Here is a 19,896-nt window from a genome sequence, read left to right on the forward strand (position 1 = left end):
GTTCCTAACATTTTCATAGCTTTCCATTGCACATTGAGTGGATGTTTTCAGAGAACTGTCCACAATGACTCCAAGAGCTCTTTCTTGAGCGGTAACAGCTAATTTAGACCCCATCATTTTGTATGTATGATTAGGATTATGTTTTCCAATGTGCAATTACTTTGCCTTCATCAACATTGACTTTCATCTGCCCTTTTGTTGCCCAGTCACCCATTTCTGTGAGAGCCATGTGTGACTCTTCACTGTCAGCTGTGACGGAATCCCCAGGGCACAACCTGGAACTGTGGGACTGCTGTGTCCCCTTAACTCTCCAGCCTGGGCTGTCTCAGACAAAGCTATGCCAGTGACAAGCAGCAAAACCCCTCCAGGCACTGTGATCACTCAGCCATCAGCATGTAGAGTCCCACACCCAGCTGGTGACAGAGAATCCATCAAGGCCCTTTGTAAATTGTTATAATGGTTCAAAAAAGAACTAGATAAGTTCATGGAGGATAGGTCCATCAATGGCTATTAGCCAGGATGGGCAGGGATGGTGTCCCTAGCCTCTGTTTGCCAGAAGCTGGGAATGGGCAACAGGGAGTGGATCACTTGATGATTACCTGTTCTGTTCATTCCCTCTGGAGCATCTGGCATTGGCCACTGCCGGCAGACAGGATACTGGGCTAGATGGACCTTTGGTCTGACCCAGTATGGCTGTTCTTATGTTCTTATGTAATTATCTTTGCTGTTAAAAATGTGCACCTTATGTTCAGTTTGAATTTTTCTAGCTTCAACTTTCAGTCATCATATTTTGTTAGACCTTTGTCTGCTAGATTGAGGACCCAATGATCACATATTTGTTCCTCATGTAGATACTTACAAACTGTAATAAAGTCACCCCTCAGCCTCCTCTTTGTTAAGCTATATAGATTGAGCTCCTTGAGTCTCTCCTTTAATCATTCTCATGGCTTTTCTCTGAGCGCTCTCTGATTTATCAACATCATCTTTAATTGTGCGCACAAGAACTGGACACAGTATTCCTGCAGCTGTCTCACCAGTGCCAAATACAGATGTAAAATAACTTCTCTCCTCTTCTGAAGATTCCCCTATTTATACATCCCAGGATCACATTAACCCTTTTGACCACAGCGTCACACAGGGGGCTCATGTTCAGCTGATTATCCACCACGGCTCCCACCTCTTTTTCAGGCAGTTTTCCAGGATAGAGTCTCCCATCCTGTAAGTATGACCACATTCTTTGTTCCTAGATGTAGACATTTACATTTGGCTGTATTAAAAGAAAATTGTTTGCTTGTGCGCAGCTTACCAAGAGATCCAGATCGCTCTGTATCAATGACCTGTCCGCTTCATTATTTACCACTGCACCAATTACTGTGCCATCTACAAACTTTATCAGTGATAGTTTTATGTTTACTTCCCAATCACTGATAAAAATATTAAATAGCGTAGGGCCAAGAACCAATCCCTCTGGGATAGAAATACAAATCTGTAGCTACATCTGCCAGACTGCAAGCAGGCACGGCGGAGGACACTCCAAAAGTTTCCGAAAGCCTCTAGATCAACATTAGCTGGACAGTGTTGTAATACTGCACTAAGCACATTCCAGGTGAGATCCCCTCACCTGCTCTCTAGAGTCACCTCCAGCTGGGTCTCCTGCTCAGTCTCAAGCATGCCAAGGAGGTCTTGGCTGTTCAGGGAATGCTCTTCCTGAGACTCCCGGCTTGTCTCAGCCATCTGCGCCTCTGCCTCCTTGTGGCCCAAGGCCAGATTATTCAACATAAACTAGGGTCCAGTGGTGGGCACTTGGGCAAAAATGCCACTGAGCTCCTCACAGTATACACATGTAGTGTGCAAGTTGCTAGAAACCCTATTGCTGCCCTTTGTACTTGTATAGTTCTGCTGCAACTCCTTGGTTCTGCTCTGGCACTGGGACTAATCCTGGGAGTATCTCCCTCATTGGCTCCAACAGCCTCCGCTAAATCTGGGCATTCTGGAATCTATTGGAGAAGGGAGACTGGATGTGCTTCTCTGCCCAGCGGGAAAGGAAGTCCAGGGCATGGTTGTGGTGATGGCCTCAAAATCTGTGCACTTGCAATGAGTTCCAGTCATAGAGAGATGCTCTTAAGTGCATACCAGTAGCATGTCACAGATCCATAGTGTTTGAGGCCAGAAGGGACCGTTAGATCATCTATTTGACATCCTGCAGGTCATTAAGTTCCACCAAATACCCTACATTGAAAGTGACTTCAGTTAAACGAAAGCATTTCAGTCCTCAGAAGACTAAACAGTTGTGTGCCTTGGGCAGAGAATGGGAGGGGTTGAGGTGCCACCAATACCCAAGACCCTGTGATGGCAGGGAACGTGATTTCAACAGAGAGGGACCATCCAGTTCAGATTACCCCCAGAGCACTGGAGAGCACATATGAAACCAGACAGGTCACTTCAAATGTGAGCAGATGCAGTGTGGAATAGAAGTGGGGGACCGACTGAATCAGTGAGGTTATATTGCAAAGGGGATGCATTCACGTGGATCTTCCACCAATATAACTCTCACCAAAATAGTGAAGTTGATTCCAAAGTAGTTTAATTATTTAAAGTGATGAAATAAATCCATATAGAACAATTTGTGTCTGGGTCCAAGGCAGTTTCTGCTGGGAAAAAAAAGGAAAGATACTGCTGTGACTTTTGTATATAGACAAGGGCGGGGAGTGACTGAGCTTCAGGATGGAGTGACTGACAACCAGGTACTAATTTCTAAGGGACTCACCCATTCCTGTCAAGGGTTGAATCTCTCTATGGTTCACCTTTATTAGTCAATCACGCTGCCACTATTCCCCAATGCCTATCTGAGCACAGATCTCCAGCACAAGTTCAATGTAAAGGAAAAGTGACTAGGGTTTTTTTTCTGCAGCAGACTAAAGCCATTAGAAAGTCAGCCAGCCCTTTCCACTTGATACTGATTCAGTAGGATCTGTTGTCTCCAAGAAAACCCTGTCTACATGGCTGCTGAGTGCATTTCCCACTGGCAGGCTGGAAATGCCTGAAGTTGAGTTCACGTGCAATGCATCATGGCAACGGTTTGAAATTTTGATAGAATAATAAAACTCTCAGGAATATGCTTAACTTTAAGCTTCCTGTGATGCACAACTTGGCCAAGCCTGGACAGGATTTTCACAGGGAGAGTAGAATGCACCTTTCAGGCCCTGGTACTATCTGCTGACAAGGTTCAACTCTCTACTCCAAACCCCTGAGGCACATGAGCTGTTCCAAACAAGCTGAGAGTTGATCCAGATAAGACTGAGATGAGATTGGTGGGCTGGGGCAAGCAGAGATAATTTCTGTAATGGAGGGTGTGTGCCTCCTTGGGGTGATTTGGTTTGCAGTCTGGGCATCTGGTTAGCCTCTCTGCCTCTAGGTCAAGGAGCAGCTACAACCAAGTTGATCATTTTCCATGTAAGACAGCGAGGAGGCAACACCTGCCTTTATCACTTGAATCTCAGGCTACATCTACACTAGAGCTTACCGCTGCCGCTGAGCCTCTGTCAGATCGCTCATGTAGCCCGCTCTCTGCAGTAGAGCTCTCCCATCAACATAATTAAACCACCCCCAACGAGCAGCGGGTGAAGCTCTCCCACAGACATAGCGCTGTGCACACGACCACTTATGCCAGTGTAACATAAGTAGGATAGTGTAGCCATGGCCTCAGACACTGACCTGCTCTCTGCATGGGGCTACCTCTCAAATTCTTCCAGAAACTGCAGTGCTCAGAATCCGTTGCTCACCTGCTAGCAGTGTCTCTTTACAGGTGTATATTGAACCGTTGCTATGCCACCGGCACTGGCTGCCTGTTGGTTTCTGGTTTGATTTTAAGAAGTTGGCTTTGCTCTAAAGTGAACTCAGTGGCCTGGGAGCTGCCTATCATGACACACTGCCACACCTGCAGTCAATGGAGGTGCCTGAGCTGGAGTCCCATTAGGATAAGAGGGGGCAACTGGCAGGACCTCTCCACCAGGGACCTGGGCCCTTGGAATTCCCTTCCCCCTGGTCCATAAAAGCTCAAGTTTGTTAACCTTGAGGGCATACTACACCACCCACCTTCCTTCTCTGCGTCATGAGAAGATGGGTGTTGATTGGGCTAGGTAGTGTTGGTGTGGGACTCTGGTTCGGATTGTGTGGGGAAGCTAAATTCTTAAATTTATTTTGTTGCTTGTTATTTCTTTGTATTTGATGTGGGGTAATTGATGGGTGTGTTTATTAATTCGTGTCTTTTTAAAAGATTGCCCAGAGCCCCAGAGTGTTGGATGGGTACTTTTTAATGTATTGCACTATAGTACAAATTCAAATAAAATAAAATAAACAAACTAGTCATGTGATAAGAGCAAAAGTCCTCTCATGAATCAGTAACTGCTTAAAAGCTAGGAAACAAAATGAAGGAATAAATGGCCCGTTTTCACAATGGAAAGTGGTAAATAGCAGGATCTCCCAAGAATCTGTACTGGGACCTGTGCTGTTCAACATATTCATGAATGGTCTGGAAAAAGGAGTAAACAGTGAGGTAGCAAAGTTTGCAGATGATACTAAATTACTCAAGATAGTTAAATCCAAAACTGAGTGCAAAGAGTTTCGAAGGGATCTCACAAAACTGAGTAACAAAATGACAAATGAAGGTTAGCATTGATAAGTGTAAAGTAATACACAGTGGAAAACCTAATTCCAACTATACATCCAAAACGATGGGGGTCTCAATTAGCTGTTACCATTTAAGAAAGAAATCCTGGTGTCATCGTGGATAGCTCTCTGAAAACATCGCTCAATGTGCAGCAGCAGACAAAAAAGCGAACAGAATGTTAGGAACCATTAGGAAAAAAAGATATATAAGAATTGGACCAGGTACAGAGAAGGGAAACATAAATGATTGGTGGTATAGAACAACTTCCATATGAGGAGAAGTTTAAAAAACTGCGATTGTTCATTTTAAAAAGAAACGACTAAGGGGGGGTATGATACAGGTCTATAACATAATAAATGATATGGAGAAGTGAATAGGGAAGTGTTGTTTATCCTTTCATATAATACAATTACAAACACTTCCTTTTATTTGTTTTAAACCTGCGGCCCATTAATTTCATTTGGTGGCCCCTAGTTCTTATATTATGGGAACAAGTAAATAACTTTCCCTTATTCACTTTCTCCACACCACTCATGATTCTATATACCTCTGTCATATCCCCCTTAGTCTCCTCCTTTCCAAGCTGAAAAGTCCTAGCCTCTTTCTTAAATCTCTCCTCATATGGGACCCTTTCCAAACCCCTAATCATTTTAGTTACCCTTTCCTGAACCTTTTCTAATGCCAGTATATCTTTTTTGAGATGAGGAGACCACATCTGTACGCAGTATTCAAGATCTGGGGGTACCATGGATTTATATAAGGGCAATAAGATATTCTCCGTCTTATTCTCTATCCCTTTTTTAATGATTCCTAACATCCTGTTCGCTTTTTTGACTGCCGCTACACACTGCGTGGACTTCTTCAGAGAACTATCCACGATGACTCCAAGATCTTTCTCCTGATTAGTTGTAGCTAATTGAGCCCCCATCATATTGTATGTATAGTTGGGGTTATTTTTTCCAATGTGCATTACTTTACATTTATCCACATTAAATTTCATTTGCCATTTTGTTGCCCAATCACTTAGTTTTGTGAGATCTTTTTGAAGCTCTTCACAGTCTGCTTTGGTCTTAACTATCTTGAGCAATTTAGTATCATCTGCAAACTTTGCCACCTCACTGTTTACCCCTTTCTCCAGATCATTTATGAATAAGTTGAATAGGATTGGTCCTAGGACCCTTGGAGAACACCACTAGTCCCTCTCCATTCTGAAAATTTACCATTTATTCCTATGCTTTGTTCCCTGTTTTTTAACCAGTTCTCAATCCATGAAAGGATCTTCCCTCTTATCCCATAACGCAGTGGTTCTCAAACTTTTGTACTGTTGACCCCTTTCACATAGCATGCCTCTGAGTGCGATACCCCCCCCCCTTATAAATTAAAAACACTTTTTATATATTTAACACCATTATAAATGCTGGAGGTAAAGCGGGGTTTGGGGTGGAGGCTAACAGCTGGCGACCCCCCCATGTAATAACCTTGTGACCCCAAGAGGTCCCGAACCCCAGTTTGAGAACCCCTGCCATAGGGTGACCAGACAGCAAGTGTAAAAAATCGGGACAGGGAGTGGGGGGTAATAGGAGCCTATACAAGAAAAAGACCCAAAAATTGGGACTGTCCCTATAAAATCGGGACATCTGGTCATCCTATTACCCCATGACAACTTAATTTACATAAGAGCCTTTGGTGAGGGACTTTGTCAAAGGCTTTCTGGAAATCTAAGTACACTATGTCCACTGGATCTCCCTTTTCCACATGTTTGTTGACCCCTTCAAAGAACTCTAGCTCAGTGGTTTGAGCATTGGCCTGCTAAACCCAGGGTTGTGAGTTCAATCCTTGAGGGGGCCATTTAGGGGTCTGGGGCAAAAATTGGGGATTGGCCCTGCTTTGAGCAGGAGGTTGGACTAGATGACCTCCTGAGGTCCCTTCCAACCCTGATATTCTATGAAGTCAGAGTAGGGACATGGTGTTATCTAATAGATTAGTAAGACATGATCTCTCTTTACAGAAACCATGTTGACTTTTGCCCAACAATTTATGTTCTTCTATGTGTCTGACAATTTTATTCTTTACTATTGTTTCAACTAATTTGCCCGGTACTGACGTTAGACTTTATCGGTCTGTAATAGCCAGGATCACCTCTAAAGCCCTTTTTAAATATTGGCGTTACATTAGCTATCTTCCAGTCATTGGGTACAGAAGCTGATTTAAAGGACAGGTTACAAACCATAGATAATAGTTCTGCAATTTCACATTTGAGTTCTTTCAGTTTTGAGTGCTCTCCCTTTGCACGGTGCAGGTGGAACAAAGGGAGCAGAGACCAACAGCAAATCCCTAGCTAGGGATACCAAGTGAACAGAGGGAGTGGCTAGAGCAGGACATACTTTGGCAATCATCAGCTGGCAAAAGGTCCCTTGTGGACCACAGTCAACTGGTGCAGGTTAGAGCAGGCCCATGCTGCCTACTCCAGCCTGCACCTAAGGCCAAGCAGAGAATCAGGGTGGTACAACTTGCTTCCTGATTCCCTGCCCCTTTCCTGTTACATCAGCACAAACAATGCATCAGAGAATCTGGTCCTATAACTGCTCTCCTGGGACCGTTGAGAGTGCCTCTTCCTGGCCTAGGTTTGTTATTGCTAGCTGCACATGAGCACTCTTCAGCTTGAGCCTGGGTGTGCAACAGCTGTAGACCCACTCCTGCTTCAGGGTTTTCAAGCCCCCCTAGCAGTCCCATTCCTTCTCCTCACCCTGTTCCTTGAAAAGTGTCATGTCAGCTTCTGAGAAATATTTTAGCAATCAGCTCCCTGATGAAAACAAACGTTGTGTTTGCTAATACTAATAAGGGTTGTTTTTCATTTATTTTTATAACTAACCCATGCACTAGTCTTTTAGAGCTATGGAAATTTTTTAAAAAAAAGAGATATTTTAACTCTTTCAAACCTTCAACTGCTGGGCTGATTTAGTTGCAATTTTACAGAAAATGAAATCTATACTGTCTGGATATTCTCCCCTCACAAAGGTACAGATTTAATTTTCTATAATGTTACAAATAAAACCTTTTGCTAACTTAGGAGTTTGAGGAAGTTCTAACTATTAGAGGTAGGGCTAACAAAATATTGTACATAGGCTCGTTAAGGGAAAAAATTGAAAATAACCAAGATGTTAGCATTGTTTGTCACAGTTGTTTTCATTTATGTCACCACAAGCACATGTATAAAATTCTACACCTCAAAAAGTTTAAGGGGCAGAAATATGTGGAAAAAAAGTTAGAAAATGTTGAGGTTACAAAGAGAAGAAACTGAATGGTAGAAACGATCACAATTAAGTTTGCCTATCAAAAATAATGTGAAGATCCCCACAGCTTCTGTCTCATTATCTAAGTATTTCTCCATCTTTCACACACGCCGCTCAGTCAGTGCACAGAATGAGGCAGAGGTTCTGCGGAAATAATAGTATAAGATTATGTAATTAAATACTGTCACTGTGCATATGCACAAGAGGGCAGAGTTACCATGATACAGGCGTCCTCAGCTCTGGCATTCCCTGACATGCTTTCCGACCGTCATAGCTCTTAACACTGTGTCTTGGGGTTTATTTGGTTTATTATTATTATTACTGGTGCTGTTTATTTTCCTGGTAAGTCTCTACTGTGGAAGAATTTGCTGACCACAAGAGAATACCATCTTGCAAAACACGTTTGTTCCCCCAGTGAGTGCTTGCACTGTGTAGGGAATGCGGCAGCGCACGCTGTGTGCACCCTGAAAGAAAATTAAATAGGCAACTTCTTAGAGGGAAAATCCCAGTGACTGCACTGCAGCTCGGGGCCTGTGCCTGGGGCAGGGACTGTGGAGAGACATTATTTTAACCACCCCGGCACTCCTCGAACCGGGCGCAAGTCCAGCAGGGTTCCCCAGGCCAGGGAAAGGCTCATGCCCAGACCAGGCTCTGCCTCCCTGCACAACTCCCCCGGGGCAGTCCTGGGGCCCGGCCGGAGTTACCGGCCCCAGCAGCCCGCTGCTCTCGCTGGCCAAGAGCCGGGTTCTCAGCTTTGGTCGGACCTATTCCTGGCGGTGTCCCCGCGTGACCTGCCCTGTAATTCAAGACTGATCTTTAAAGCGCGGAGACTCGCGGGCAATTCCGGCGGGCTGGCCGCCGCGAGGGGCTGCCCCCGGCTCGCTCGGGCGGCGCCCCGCTCCCCGCCCCGGCAAAGCCCCGGGAGCCGCGCAGCAGGACCAGCCGCGGCGCCCCGCTCCGGGCCCGCCCGCCCCCGCTCCGGGCCCGCCCGGGAAGCCAGCGCCCCCCGCCCCGCGGCTCCCCTGACGTCAGGCCGCCAGCCCGGGCTGGTCCCCGCCTCTCATTGTCAGGAGCCCGAGCCCGAGCCCGGAGCCAGCGGGCTGCTGCCGCCGCGGAGCCCCGGAGCCCCAGGCGGCGAGAGGCGGGACCCGGCTGCCTGGCAGGAGGCTCCGTCCCCGGGACTCGGGCAAGTTCCCGGCGGGACGCGGGCTCGGGGCCGGCAGGGGTCTGCGGGGAGCGGGCCGGGTCCCGGGGGAGCCCGGCCCGGGGCGGGGCGCGGGAGGCGCTGGCTTTGTTCGCGGGACCAGCGGCAGCCCTGGCGGGGCAGGGGGAGCCGGCACGAAGGGCGCGGGGCGGCGGGGCCCCCCGGCGGTTGCTTTGTTCGGGAGACTCCTCCGGAGTCGGGGCTGGAACTTCTGGCCGCAGCCCCCGCGGAGCGCCGCGCTCCGAGCCCGCAGCTCCCCGTCGAGCCCCGCGCTCCGAGCCCGCCCGCCAGCCGCCCACATGCGGCCGGGCCGGGGGCCGCGGCGTTTCCGTGCGGGGCCGGGGACAGCTCCCGCCCTGCAGCCCAGCAGGGAGCGTGAGCCCGGCGGGTCCCCGCGCCAGGCGCAGCAGCTGGCAGGCGAGCTCTCCTAGCGCCGTTTCCTTGGCCGGGGAGACGGGGCTGCGGTAATGTTGACTCAGAAATCCCAGCGCCCTTTCGTTTGTTGTTTGCAATAGACTCCGGAGCACGCACAGGGGCCAAACAAAGTCCCTGCGGTTTGCGCAAAAGTCCTCGCACTGGGGGGTTCCATGGAGGTCGAGTTAACTCGCGGTGTGAATGGAAAATGGTCTCCCGCTGTTGGGTCTGTTACTGAGGAGGAAAAAAGAAAATGAGTACTTGTGGCACCTTAGAGACTAACCAATTTATTTGAGCATAAGCTTTCGTGAGCTAGAGCTCACTTCATCGGATGCATCCTGTGGAAAGTGTAGAAGATCTTTTTATACACACACAAAGCATGAAAAAGGAGGAGGGTGGTTTAAGCGGAACGTTCACAATTTTTAATGGAAAAATCTCCAGTGTGCTGGTTGAATGGTTAAATGCGGGAACAAGTAGAGAATTCTTCTGCGTCAGACATAATTATTTTGATCAGAACCCTCTCCAGGGCAGATCGGTTTTTGCTCGGTTTACTCCGAGGAATTTTCCAAGTTTCTAAAACGAAACCATTTTCCTGACCATGCAGACGTAAACGGCAAATAGTGAACAGAGGCTTCCTGATCAAGCTTGGAGTTGTTTCACCCACCATGATCTTTGACTGATCCAGGCTGTTGTTTGCAGAAGGAGTCCGCCAATGGCTTCTGCTTTCCTTAAATACTCAGAGCATTTTCTCACTAGGTTAGCACCAGTTTGTTAGCCCAGGGGCAGCTCTGTTACTTCAGAGCAAATGTGTTTAGTACAGTATAGGCATCAGAAACATATGTGCACGTTGTCCTAGGAGATCTCAGCATAGCCCTGTTTTAGAGGTATTCTGGAACTGGCCCGTGTCTGGTTTTCAAGACTTTCAGCAATTTCTGTAGAATTCATTAAACCTTTCTGTAACCAACAATGTTTAATATAATATGAAATTCATTAACAGGCATTCTGTCCTTGTAATGCCCAATTACAATGCCTTGTAATGTGTCGGATTACGTTGTCTCTCTGGTTTTTGTTGTTGTTCTATTCTAGTTTTATTAGGTGCCCTGAGACCCCAGGCATGGGCGCCCTGTAAATAAATTTCCCATTGTTTTATTATTATCCCCACTTAATATTACCTTTTCCAATAGCTCTGTATTCATCTGAACTCCCCCGCACACTCGTCGTTCACTTAGTAATACCTGAATAATACCACCTTTAATAAGACCAGTTTCAGGTTTATATTTTATTTTTATTTCAGCTTTTCTGATTTTCCAGAGTTGAGGCTTACTTTGAAAATACTTGAGGGCTTTGCCTTACTTTCCCCCATCCTAAAATCTTGTGGGAAGACTGATTTTAATATTGGAACACTGATCAAATGTCTTCCTTCTTTTTCTGTTCCCATTTATAATTCTTCCTGAGGTGCTGCATTTATCGTTTCCAAGTGGTGATTGCTGGTATTTGTGTGTTAATGTTTGTGGAGCCCTCGCAGAGGGGATATTTCTCCACAATGGTAAGACTCTTTAATTGCAAACTTGCATTTTTCTTATGCTAAATCTCAAACATCTAAACCAGTTAAGCCAGTTTAAGGAGACCCAGATCAACCAATAAATACATTAGAACTAGGCTTGGAAGGATTAGATTTTAATCTGTAAATGTCAGGAGTAGTTAATTTCTCCTTGCTTACCAAACCACTGAAAAAATTAATAATTGAAATGTACATAGATAATATGAGTTTTTAAACATCACTTTGATGTGTGTGGATGTACGTGAACATCTAGCGAACAGTTGAAGATGCTTAAAATGACACATTTAGTTCTGAACTATTCTATAGCACTGGAGTTGCATCAGGCCACCAGAGCCCAGGGAAGATGTACGTTTCTGAGCCATACCTATATGTTTGTTTGGAAGTTATACACCTTTGCTTTGATCATCTGGGATGAGGAAAGGGTTACAGCATTTATCAGTACTTGTACAATATGCAAATGAACACACTTTGATTAAAAATGGTCCTCAGCCACTGAAAGCATATGAATTTACATAATCTGTGTATGGATAATCTAAGTGTCTCCGTTGTGAGATAGGTAGGGCCCCGGCAAATTCACAGCCATGAAAAATGCGTCATGAACTGTGAAATCTGCTACCCTTACTTCTGCGCTGCTGCCTTCCGAGCTGGGCAGCTGGGGAGTGGTGGCTGCTGACTGAGGGCCCAGCTCAGCAGGCAGCAGTGCAGAAGTAAGGGTGGCAGTACCGTGCCAGGCCATCCTGACTTCTGTGCTGGTGCTGGCAGTGGCTCTGCCTTCAGAGCTGGACTCCCAGGCTGCAGCCGCCACTCTCCGGCTCCGCAGTCCTGAAGGCAGCGCCGCCAGCAGCCGCAGTGCAGAATTCAGGGTAGTAGTACTGCAACCTCCCCTACAATAACCTTGCGACTCCCCCCCAACTCTTTTTTGGGTCAGAACCCCTAAAATAGCACTTTCAGATTTAAATAGCTAAAATCATGAGATTTACAATTTTTTAAAATCCTATGACCGTGAAATTGACCAAAATGGACCATGAATTTGGTAGGGCCCTAGAGACAGGCCATTGCTGTCAGAATTCTCTGTAGGTATGCCCACAATAAAGATGACTGTATTAATGTCTGACCTCTTCCCCACTCTGTCATCCTTACTTAGATATTAATAACTGTTCTTAGAGAGAATGAGCGGTTGGCGGGCTAAGCCTTCCAGAAGAAATAAGGAAGAGTCAGAAGAAGAAAGATTTAGAAAACTAGGGTTGATGTATTTTGGGGAGCATGTGGTAGAAGTTCTGAGTGCAAGGATTCCTAGCAATAAATCATACACAGAGGTGGCAGGTGGAAACCACAAAGCACGGGGTTCCTTGTTCACTCCGTAATAGCTATTTCCTGGGCTGAGAAGCCCTTCCACCTTCATAGCTCATTTAGGCCAGGGCATGTTTATTGCTTCATTAACACCCTCAAGTTATCATTAACAGTTTTATTTCTGAATACTTCTATGACGGATGCATTTTAAATAAATAATAAGTAGCAATGGAGGGTTCACCTTTGAAAATTTCCTGATAGTGCAAATTTGTTAATTAAAATTGGGGAAAATGTTTGAAAAGAAATACCAGTGTTTATAGAAAGAAAAGGAGGACTTGTGGCACCTTAGAGACTAACCAATTTATTTGAGCATAAGCTTTCGTGAGCTGTAGCTCACTTCATCGGATGCATACTGTGGAAAGCATACACAGTATGCATCCGATGAAGTGAGCTGTAGCTCGCGAAAGCTTATGCTCAAATAAATTGGTTAGTCTCTAAGGTGCCACAAGTTCTCTTTTTCTTTTTGCGAATTACAGACTAACACGGCTGTTACTCTGAAACCTGTGTTAGTGAACACGTTTTAGTTAACACAACTTCTAACATGATATATTTTTCCAGTGTAAGCAAGCCTTCTGACACTGTAAATTCATTCCTTTTCACTCAGGCTAGCAATTAGGACATATAATACATTTGGTATTTATTACATAATCTCTTCAAAAAATGATGTTAGCATAACTGAACCTTTTTACTAAATGGGAAAATATTCAGAAACTTGAATCTCTGGTTAAGCAAATAATCTTGGCTAGAAAATGTATGTTTAAAACCATTTCTTCTATTAATTATGAGTAGTAGTAACAGTTATAATGCAGGGTTTATGAGGTGTAACCGCTTCTAACTCTTAGTACAGTCCAATAACTGCAAAAATTGCTTTAAAATTCTAAAATCGTACGTATACTTGCTGCCTGCACTTGTCCTGTCACTCACTCACTCACTCTGTTCCAGGCAGGGCCATCTTTCGGGGGCCAGGCTTTTCCCCCATCTTCACTGTGCCGCATTTTATTTCCTTTGTTGACAATAGTCTTAATTCAATCTCTTTTCTCCTTAGTTTGGTAAATGTACTAAGTGTTGCCGTGAATTATTCATATTGCTGGATTGCCGTGTTTAGATTTAGGAGCAGCAGCCGTTTCATTTACCCTCCCTGTGAGATTTGGCTTTGTCTCTGGTAGGGTTTGACTGCCACTGCTTTTTAACTTTACAAAAGTGAGTTTACAGGAACAATGGGAGCGTGCCTAGAAGGGGACTGGGAATCGGAGTTCCGGTTTCTAGAGCTCTAGCAGCCACTGATTCAGTTGGGTGAAAACCATAATTCGACCTCTGCTGGCTAAAGTTAGGCGGCTAAATAAGTGGCCTGATTCCTAAAAGTGCTGAGCACCGGCAGCTCCTACGAAGGTCAAGGGCATTTGTGGTACTCGGCACCTTTGAAAATCAGGCCGCTTATTTAAGCGACTAAATATGAACTTAGGTGCCTAACTTTAGCCACCCAAATTTCACAATTTTGGCCTTAACCTCTCTGTGTCTTTGGCCTTTTTTACACTGAGATTTCAGCTACTGTAGACCAGATAAACTGCTATAAACCACAATTTGTCCGGCTTTTCCTTAGCCCTGCTTGGAGGTCGTCCTCATCGGTAGGGCCCTACCAAATTCATGGTCCATTTTGGTCAATTTCACTGTCAGAGGATTTTAAACATCCTAAATTTCATCATTTCAGCTATTTAAATCTGAAGTTTCAGTGTGTTGTTTTAGGGGTCCTGACCCAAAAAAGAGTTATGGGGGGGTGGTTGCAAGGTTATTGTAGGCAGGTTGCAGTACTGCTACCCTTACCGCTGCTGGCAGCAGCGCTGCCTTCAGAGCTGGGCAGCTGGAGAGCGGCGGCTGCTAGCCGGGAATCCAGCTCTGAAGGCAGGGCCACCTCCTGCAGCAGCGCAGAAGTCAGGATGGCAGGGTATGGGATCGCCACCCTTATTCGGCACTGCTGCTGGCGGGGCGCTGCCTTCAGAGTTGGGCATCCAGCCAACAGCTGTCGCCCTCCGGTCACCCAGCTCTGAAGGCAGTGCAGAAGTAAGGGTGGCAATACCTTGACCCTCCCCCCCCCATAACCTTGTGACCCCCCCCCCCCGCAACTTCCTTTTGGGTCAGGACCCCCAATTTGAGAAACGCGGGTCTCCCCTGTGAAACCTGTATAGTATAGGGTAAAAGCACACAAAAGACCATATTCACGGAGGGACACCAGATTTCACAGTTTGTGACACATTTTTTGATGGCCGTGAATTTGGTAGGGCTGTAATCATCGGCGATCCCTCGATTCAGTGATGATCTCTACCACAGATTTACATATGGGTCCTGAGATGACTTAGGAGTCCAGTCCTGGAACCACACTTCCACCCACAGTAGGTGGAGACATTTCCTGGTGGGTCAGCTGCCTGCTGGGAGAAAGTTCTTTTCCCTTCCCCCCCATTTTCAGCTTTGAGGGCAAGGCGCTTCTTCTTGAAGCGGGCCACTGCCTGATGGAGGATGTGGCGCTATTGAGTTCAGTTGGTGGCTTGCTCCTCCCAGCTTGTGGTGTCCACCGCAGTTTTCTTGAGACGCGCTTTGTGTCTCTTTGTAGCATTTCCTCTGACCACCACAAGATCTCTGACCATGGGTGAGCTGAGAGTAGAGGACTTGTTTTGGTGAGAGTCTGGCATCCGCACACAATGTCCAGCCCAGCAGAGTTGATGCATGAGGATCATTGCTTCAATGATGGTGACATTGCTTAAGTGAGGATGCTGGCATTAGTGCGGTGATCTTGCCACTTGATGCGAAGGATCTTCTGGAGGCATCGTTGGTGATACCTCTCCAGACTCTAGAGGTACTGTCAATAGGTCACCCAGGTTTCATTTCCATAAAGGATGGAAGTAGAGTAAGATGCACTGATGCAAATGGCAGCTTTGCTCATCTGCACTAGAGGTTTGCACTGATGCAGACACACCCCAATGTAGACAGGGACTCCATTTCCTATCTGTAAAATGGAGCTAACTTGCCTGTCTCAGACGTTGTGAAGCTGCTTTAACTAATGTTTGCAAAGCACTTAGATTCTCAGATGGAAGGAGTTGCTAGAAAGCAGCAAAGTATTATTATAATAATGGGATGAAAATAGTATCATTTGATTGGAACATTTATCTTTGGTAGTTGGGTATAATACTAAAATCAGCACATCAACCAATCTGTAGACAAGAGTGACACGTTTCAGTTGTACTCACTGCAGGATGAGCATATTAGGACCGCTAGTTCCATGTACTGGAGCATTGGGATAACTCTCCAGGTTGTACTCAGTCTCTGAAGTTCATTATGTTATTGTACAAAGAACCATCCTAGGACAGAACTTGGATCAGATATTTATTGGGTTAAGAAGGCCAGGGCAAGGCTGCCAAAGTATTGACCTGTGAAATGTAACAAAATATCCATCAATAGGTGTGTGTTCATATAAGATATGCTAGACAGGTTCACAGCTGGTGTAAAGTGGCATATTTCTCTCGATTTCAATGGAGCAGAGGTGATTTACATTAACTGAGAATATGGCCCTAAGTTTGTAAACTTGGCTTCATTGCCCAGTTGCAGTATTTCAATTTACTACTTATGTTGTTACAGCTTTAGACAGTCTCTGCTATTTGGGCAAGTTTTCTGTTGTTCTGAGAAGCATATCCTTTGTGTTCACTGACTTTTCTATACTAAAGCTGTTTACTATAATGTTGCATTAACATAGCTGTTTGCATATTGTTCAATAAAAGGAAAAAACCACAAAACTAAATTGAAAAGGGAGAGAGAGAATAAATGCATGTGGGTCAGGTTGTGCCAAATCAATCTCGGAGCAGCACTGGGGTTTGGATTCATTTACTAGCTTTGACCACTTATACGCTCCACTTGTCCACCTCAAAAAGCTGTACCAATATTAACCAGTAAATTCTCACAATTGCCCTGAGGCACCTAAGTATCATTAGCCACATTTTGTAGATGGGAAGACTGAGGCAGGTAAAATGACTTATCCAAGGCCACAGAAAGAGTCTGTGTGAGAGCCAGGGTTAGAATTCAAGAGTACCCAGTTCCCGGTCACTAGCTCATGCCTCCAGATTTGTGAAGGGTTGGCACAAAAACTGATCACTTAAATCCCCGTGGAAGAGAACAGAATTTTTATGATTCAGCTGAACTTTGGCAAATTGGCATCTGCCAACATAGACCATGGCAGCATTAATATCTGCCCATACATGTTTGCTTACTTGTCTGTGCCACCATGTTGCTTTCCTTGTGACTTTGAACAGCACGGTATCATTCTTGCCAGCATAGATTGGTGCATGTGCCAAGCACAGTTCTGCTTTTGCACAACTGCCAACCCTGTGGGGCAGAAGCACCCAGCCTTGCCCAGCTCTCTGCATATAGATCCCAATCTCCTGTGGGCAAGGGAAGAGAGAGCAATGCTGCAGGGCTTACATCTCCCGCTCTTTCATGCCTCTCGGGACCACGGGTAATGTGTGGTGTTTTTGCCCCTTCCAGCCATGATGGGGACAGTTTGGGCTTTAGTCTGTTTAATCAATCATCCGTATACCAACACATGCATCCAAACAGCTGTAACTGTGAACTTACTTCGCCAATTGTTTTCAGAGCAACTAGATTTTTTTAAAGGCCAGAAGGAACCAGTATGGCCTTCTAGGGCTAGGCTGATCCCTTGCCTAACACAAGCAGGAGAACCTCACTCAGTATCAAACTTACCTGTCAACAAGCCTTCATTGAGGACTATCCACACACTATGTTTGAAGTTTTAAATTTCAACCCTTTTTTGTGTTATGTGAACAAGAGTGAAACTTTTTTTTTTAAATTGGAAAAGTTATTAATTGTTTTGGGTTTTGTCATGATCACTTAGTTCAGAAATGGCTGGACAGATTTTGTTCATACTTCCTAAAAACTGCTTTAGGGCTGGGCCCAAAACTTTCAGTGAATAAGGAATATTTCTGAGCAAGGAATGAGCACCTATAAGGGACGGTTCGAATGACAGGGCCTTCTCAACTTTACTGTAGTATTCAGTACTGAGACTCCTGCCACCTAGGCAGTTTGCTCAGTTGGTTCTGTGTTTTCTTGTGTAACTTCTTCTTTTACAATGGGTTCTAAAGAATTTATTAAGTATTAGGTTCTCAGTTAGTAGAGGGGATGGTATTATATTTCCTATCATGGCATGTGGCCCAGCTGTGACTGCTAGTAGCAAATACTTCCAACGGCTGGTGATGGGACACTAGATGGGGAGGGCTCTGAGTTACTACAGTGAATTCTTTCCCAGGTGTCTGGCTGCTGGGTCTTGCCCACATGCTCAGGGTATAACTCATTGCCTTATTTGAGGTTGGGAAGGAATTTTTCCCCAGGTTACATTGGTAGAGACACTGTGTGGGGCGGGGGTTGCCTTCCTCTGCAGCATGGGTCTCTTACTGGTTTGAACTAAAGTCAATGGTGGATTGGATTCTCTGTAATTTAAAGTCTTTAAATCATAATTTGAGTACTTCAGTAACTCACACAGAGGTTCTGGGTCTATCACACCAGTGGGTGGGTGAGGTTCAGTGGCCTGTACTGTGCAGGAGGTCAGACTAGATGATCCCAATGGTCCCTTCTGACCTTTTAAAGTCTGAGAGTCTAGTTAAAAATGCATCTCCCTACCTAACTAGGTGAGAGAAGTCTAAATGCAGGTAGGATACACCGTTGAGCAGAGAGATCATCAAAATTTTCTTTTTTTTTTTTTAAATTAAATGTGTCACTTTAAAAATAACTTTGTTACATAATCTGGACAATTCAAATTGACTAAAATTTGCTTTTACCGATACCTATCGAGGGCTCGTCAGAGTGTAACTCTCTGTTCTGGCATTTTTTTCAGCTCTGTCATGTTATGCTCTGCATTCAGCAGAACATCTTAGAATTCTGAATAACAGATTTTGCTGCAGTGCTGCATGTTCATGACAGGCTGCAGCTGGACCTGTCCTGCTCTGTTTTCACATTAACTCTTAATGGTGTAAATTGTTTTCATGCATACAGTCTGAATCCTAAAACCGAGAAGTAGTAAGTGGCTTCCTTGTCTGGATGTGTTGAAAAACATGCCATACAGTTTCTAAAGCCAAGAAGACACCGCAGAGACTGAAAGCCTGAGCTGATCATCTGATTCCATTGCAGCACTTTCAGCTGGCTCGTGTTGTGAGGTCTCTGTGCCTCGTATGGGTGTGTAATGGGTTACCTTAAAGGGAAAATATGATGAAACTGCTTCAAGGACTTGTTGGTACATGTGATACATTAGTGAAACATACCAGAGGAGAGAGAAGATTCCTGAACTAGTATTTGGAGCAGAACTGAGAAATCATTCATTCCCTGTGTCGTGAATCATTTGCAAATGTCTGTTTCAAAGTGGAGGAAAAACTGTCCTCCAGTTTAAAACTAAATAACGTTAATGTAGCATTAATATCAAGAATTTAAACACTCAGCAGAAATGGAATCCTAATGCGAAGGTCCCCACAGCAAAGTTAACTCAGCTACATGGCATCTTTGTGTGTAGTGTTTTGGAATACAGTTCATGCTGTGAAATGCAGAGAATGCCTTAGTCTGGGTGCGACATAGGAGATTTAATGTTTCTGTTGGAAGTTTATCTTTAAAATGTCTCAGGTTTTATGCATTTAGAGTTGCAGCCTTAATACTCCCTTTGTGTAACTTGTGCACTGGGCAGGGAGTACCAACATAAGGTTCCGCTTGGAGTGAAGCATCTTCAGTTTCTGGGGAAATACCCTTAACACAGGTTTCAGAGTAGCAGCCGTGTTAGTCTGTATTCACAAAAAGAAAAGGAGTACTTGTGGCACCTTAGAGACTAACAAATTTATTTGAGCATAAGCTTTCGTGAGCTACAGCTCACTTCATTGGATGCAACCCTTAACACAGGTATTCTGCAGGAGAGAAATCCTCAAGCCAGATCTGCGCTGCTGGAGACAAACCACAAAGGTGGCCAAAGGGGATGAAAGCTGTGAGGGTCTGTCAGAGGGGTAAGATTTGCTGTCCCATGGAGAGGATGAGGGATGTGGTCTTCTTAACCCTTGGATGCCATGTCTCATGACATGGACAGCAAATTTATTTCCTAGAAACCGTGTATCTAACAGAGATGCAGGGCTATCCAGCAGACCCTGGAACACTAGCTCCAGAGATCTCTGTCCTCCCCGGCTGCCTAGCAGCACTGCCAGAGTTTCCTCTGCCCACCAGTGCCCTTGGGAATCCTACAGAAGGGGAGTGCCACAGACTGGAAGGGGCTCTGTCCTGCCTGGTGGAGAGATAATACATAACACATTTATTCTGGTAGTGTCTAAGGACAAACCAAGAATGGGGACACATTGTGCTAGATTCTGTACAAACACCC

General features: G+C 45.2%; 1 protein-coding gene across 2 annotated transcripts in view; it reads left to right on the forward strand.

Annotated features, from left to right (window-relative positions):
- LOC141974671 (5-hydroxytryptamine receptor 1D-like) overlaps positions 1 to 19,896 on the forward strand; it is a 146,462-nt gene that overhangs the window by 66,966 nt on the left and 59,600 nt on the right. The window contains exon 1 of one of the 2 annotated variants that reach the window (XM_074934592.1): positions 8,999 to 9,148. The exons of the other annotated variant lie outside the window; for it this stretch is intronic. The gene's annotated coding sequence lies outside the window, so the exon portion shown is untranslated. Of the gene's footprint in view, positions 1 to 8,998; positions 9,149 to 19,896 lie in introns of those variants that run through there. 2 annotated transcript variants of the gene reach the window in all.

The sequence above is a fragment of the Natator depressus genome, chromosome 19, assembly GCF_965152275.1.
Source record: "Natator depressus isolate rNatDep1 chromosome 19, rNatDep2.hap1, whole genome shotgun sequence".
Lineage (NCBI taxonomy): Eukaryota > Metazoa > Chordata > Testudines > Cheloniidae > Natator > Natator depressus.